The 5,224-nt window shown below is 42.6% G+C and overlaps 1 protein-coding gene across 1 annotated transcript in view; it reads right to left on the bottom strand.

Annotated features, from left to right (window-relative positions):
* Window positions 1–3,805, bottom strand: part of LOC111952760 (semaphorin-3D-like) — a 63,917-nt gene extending 60,112 nt beyond the window's left edge. The window contains 1 exon segment of the mRNA XM_070435216.1: window positions 3,741–3,805. The gene's annotated coding sequence lies outside the window, so the exon portion shown is untranslated.
* Window positions 3,806–5,224: the final 1,419 nt, after the last annotated feature.

Here is a 5,224-nt window from a genome sequence, read left to right as displayed (position 1 = left end):
ACAGTTGAATAATTGTGGCAGGCACCACACCCCACACACACTACACACACACACACACACACACACACCACACACACACACACACACACCACACACACACACACACACACACACACACACACACACACACACACACACACACACACACACACACAACACACACACAACACACACACACACACACACACACACACACACCACACATAACCATCTCATCTAAGGTACCCTCTCTGTTTGCATAAAGGATATAAGCATAACCATATAAGGACATACTATACCACCAGTCAGTGACTCCAACTGCATAGTGGGATTCTAGGTATTTAACCTCCGTGACAAAAACTAATACTCTAACACAAAACAAAACAGATTACAAGTTCCGTTGGCTCACAATTCCAAAATCTCGAATATGCTATTGATAAAATGTCAGTGCAGATTCAATAATTATTACACAAACATGCACGCACACACACACCTTCCACCTGACCAGGAGAGTTCTGAGGAGTGGGAATGCTTTCAGCCCAGTCCAGGAAAACGTTCAGCCATAAAAACCCATGACGCTGTCACACAGCTCAGGAATGGGCTGAGGGCCATTCTAAACACGCAGAATAGATGCGTACTGGGAGGCTTGTCCAACACAGCTGGATATACTGTAGCATTGAAGTTTCATTTCAGAAAAGCAGGTGTGAAATAGGCCTCTTCATTGCTATCAATTTTACCTCTTCTAAAGCGAAATATTTTCAAACCAAATGTCTGTATCGAATCAACCTCCAGTCCTTTTCGTACCTGTCCCTGCCACCGTGTATCTGTGTTTGCGTGTTGTATGTCTATGCCTGTGAATACACTATCAGTCTTAAGCATGTCTGACAAGGCATCGTCAGTGAGGCAATGATTGGCTGCTGTTTAAAGAGTGCAATCAAGGAGGTTTTCTCTGTGGTCTTTTCTGAGGCGAAACGGCTGAAAATTTGCAGCATTTATTATCCCATGTCTCTCTGACTGACACTACTGGACTACGCCAGGCAGAGAGAGCAATCACATCCTCATTACCTTCCTCATACCTTCCCTCTCCTTCTCTCTTGATCTTCTCTCTCGATTTCTCATCGATCTTTCCTCTTGATCTATTGTCTCTGTCTCGTCTCTTCTTCTACTGATCTATTGTCTGCCTGTCTCTTCTTCTGATCTTATGCTCTGTCTCTTTCTCTCGTTGTGATCTTATTGTCTCTGTCTCTTTCTCTCTTGATCTTCTTGTCTCTCTGGATCCGTTTCTGTCTCTCTCACTTTCTCTCTTGATCTTTCTGTCTCTCTCTATTTCTCCTGATCTTTCTGTCTCTATTTCTCCTTGATTTCTGTCTCTCTCTCTTCTCCTGTTTCTCTCTCCTCTCTTTCTCTCATTCTCTATCTTTCTCTTTATTGCTCTCTCTCTCTCTGCTCTACACTGTGTCCGGTAGGGTCTGCAGAGTGAATTACAGCTATAAGCGGGAGCAGGCTGGCTGGGATGGCTAGAATAACAAGGGCAGGTTATGACTGTGTCTTTATCCTGCCCTGCTGTTACATGACCACAGGGTGTCAGAGAGTTTCCAGAACAGCCACTGTGTGGAATGTTGTGTGTGTGTGTGTGTGTGTGGTGTGGGTGTGTGTGGGTGTGTGTGTGTGTGTGTGGTGTGTGTGTGTGTGTTGTGTGGTTTGTGTGTGGTGTGTGTGTGGTGTGTGTGTGTGGTGTGTGTGTGTGTGTGTGTGTGTGTGTGGTGTCCACATTATGAAACTTTTCCAAACACACACATACGTAACCAAGAAAAACAAGGAACATTATACTTATCAAGTTGAACTATTATATTATTTCATTGTCATTCTTCTGCTGCTGCTCTTGAGCTTTTTGACAGCAAAAACTTCAGCCTACTCAGATTTTTGACAGAAGGTATTAAGCCACTGAGTCGAACACAGTGAGCCAGACAGTACACACCACCCACCCACACAAACACCAGTACCAGACAGTACACACCTACCATCACACACACACACACATATCACACACACACACCACACACACACACACAACACACACACACACACACAACACCACACAAACGACACAGAGCCAGACAGACACGACAAACCTCAGACCTCAGTAAGCACAGAACTATCTTGCACTGGAGGTGAAGAGAAAATGTGTTGTAGCGTGATGTGAGGACGTGTCAGGTGTTGAGTCACATACGTCCGGTCGATACCACGATGAACCGTATACCGAGACGGCTAACCTTCAAAATTGAACTATTATAATCTCTTATCTCGCGTTAGCATACAACCTGCTGGCGTTTGGAGCGTCTCATGAAAGACTACCATATCATCACAGGCGCGCCAGACGTCTAGACTATGGTCGACCAACTATAGCGTTTTACTAAGTTCCACGCGGACATAATAACCCGAAAACATATCATAAGGATCGATCAGGTACTCGACTGAGATAAAGATCGCAAGATAAAGATGGAGGATACGATGCAGAGAGCTAGCTGTATCTGAAAAGCGCGCAAAATTCAGTCCATATGAAGTCATCTATGCACCACCATGGCCATTCAGTAAGCTGTATCGCTTACAACACCAGCCGAATCAACTCCAGCCTCATCATGTGTCAGCCAACCGGTAAGAATTACACGCCTGTTCTATTTTCTAGCCTAGATTCTAACCTCAAATCTAAAGTTCTTACTGCTTCTTAGCTTTGTCCTACCTCTGTAGCTTTGTCCTACACCTTCTAGCGTTTCCTACACCTGCTGTAGCTTTGGAACACACACTTGTTAGTAAACCAATCTACTGCATAAACTATTTGTGTGCTTTTCTTGAAGCCTACTGTTTGAAATAGTTGACACATGCTCTTGCCTGGCACCCGATGTGTTGAAATTGCAATGAATTCTATGTAGGACAGAAATTAGCTTTTGAATCAGGAACGTTTCCTCTCATGACTCTTAAATACAGAATGTCGAATGAAATTATGTTCATTTACTTACAAGGTTTGTCGCATGTGGTTGTCTGTTTGTGCGGTTGGAATGTGTGTCAATATATCCACAGGAAATATCATTTCATATTTTCAAAAGTGATGGCGTTAGCATCAGATTCCTATCACCTGTAGCATTTGCGAGAACCATGTAAAACATGGCTACGACCTAGGCAAGTATGCATGCGTCACCTGGCATGATCTTTTCATCTTGTGTGCATGCTTCAGGTAAAATAAATCTGAACGCACTACCCAGCGCTTTGAAAGTTGAGTGTAATATACTTTCCTGTGGATAGTATTGTCTTCACTTCCCACTGCCAAAAGGACCAACCGCACAGACAACCTGTAAGTATCTACATAAAATATGATATTTCAAACACTTCTATTGTACGAGGTCGTGAGAGAAACGCTCCTTGTGTGTTCGTGTTTGCCAATGTCGGGTTTCCAGACAAGAAGTGCTCTAGCTTGCCATTAGTCATAATTCAATATGCGGCAGTTAAGAGCTGTTTGGCAACTGATTGAAGGACATCAAACACATGCTGCTTCAAAAAACATTGCCTAAAATACCAACACCCATGAATATGTACCTAACAACACGTGCTATTTGGCTATTGCATGTACAGCTTTTCTAACCAGATTAATTATTTGAATTAGCATGGGCAAGTTCTACACGAATTTTCACATACATGAAGCGTTGAACTTATTTGTTTAATCGAGCCTAATAAATAAAATAACCATAATTCCTTATCAAATTTACCTGTTCTCAACGTCCTCTTGTCGCTCCTGGAGCGGCTTCCTCCCGTTGCGTAATGATGACAGGAGGCAGACGAGCCAGGGAGGTTAAGAACTCACACACAACTCAGCAACAACTTTACCTAAACTTTCATTGACGCGCATGCTCTCTCCAAAACAATAAAACAGTCAACGGGCTAGTGGGTTATATCAACAGCAGGCAATTAAAAGTCGCACAAACTAAATACCCCGATATTTCCCCGCCCTTCCTGTTTGTATCAATTTCTGCAGTCGTTTGACGCACGCTCGGTACTCCCGCGCCACAGCGAACGAACTCTCTGGTGCACTCCCACTTGCGCCATGCTGGATGAGATAGAGAGAGATGAGTTGGATGTGCGGCGTTTTGCCTCAAAGGAGGTGGGGATATGGCAAACCCCCACCCAATAAAAAAATGCTTACGTTATGGTAGATAAACAACTGCAGTTGCTGTAAACCTCTTGCTGTATAACCTCCAAAACACATCGATTTGAATATATTAACTAGGGCTCTATTCAATCAAATCCGCTTTAGCCAACATACACATAACGGTTGTTTTGGCAGTGTTGGAGGTGTAACTGTGTTTAGCAGTCAAATCCACAAGAAGCTCCTGGCATTATACCTAAAGTTGACCATTGCCACTGGCTGCATGGAGACGAATTAAGATAAATCCAATGCAGCCTTGTTTGGACACAGGAATGTGAGATTGTAATCTAACACTCGATTAGACTGATAGAAATCCTCTATTATTCATAAAATTATTTTTTAATTGGAGCACTCATTATTAGCCTAAACTTTCTCATTCAGAACTTTCAGAAACTCACCGATTCTGCAAGCTCCAATGCAGTTACACCTCTGAACACAACTGACATTTTCAGATATGTTGGGTGTCAGCTATCGCTCGTTAACTTTTGATCTGATTGAATCTAGGCCCCATCGTTTTAAATCTACACTCAAAAGAATGCTGGGGTTAAAAGCAACCCAGCAGTGGGTAAATAGTGTACAGAACCAACCAGGACTTAGAGGTAGGTGTAACTGAGTAAATGTAAATCTGTATCCCTCCATTTAGTATGATACATATGTTATTCGCATGGATGTCCATCGTGATATGTTAGGAATTACAAATTCGTATTGCAATTTGTAAAATATGTTATGAATTTGCAATACATATGATATGTTATGAATTCCAATTTGTTGTGGCTAACATTTAGCTATGTGGATAGGCGCTAATGTAACCTATGTGGCTAATGTTAGCTAGGCTAGGGGTAGGGGTTAGGATAGGGTTTAGGATTAGGTGAAAGGGGTTAAAAAGAGCAAGACTACTTTTGTAACACACACACACACACACACACACACACACACACACACACACACACACACACACACACACACATAAACCATCTCATCTAAGGTACCCCTCTCTGTTTGCATAAAGGGATATAAAAGCATAACCATATAAGGACATACTATTAC

The sequence above is a fragment of the Salvelinus sp. IW2-2015 genome, linkage group LG26 (assembly GCF_002910315.2).
Source record: "Salvelinus sp. IW2-2015 linkage group LG26, ASM291031v2, whole genome shotgun sequence".
Taxonomy (NCBI): Eukaryota; Metazoa; Chordata; class Actinopteri; order Salmoniformes; family Salmonidae; genus Salvelinus; species Salvelinus sp. IW2-2015.
This window is presented reverse-complemented; position numbering and strand designations above follow the sequence as displayed.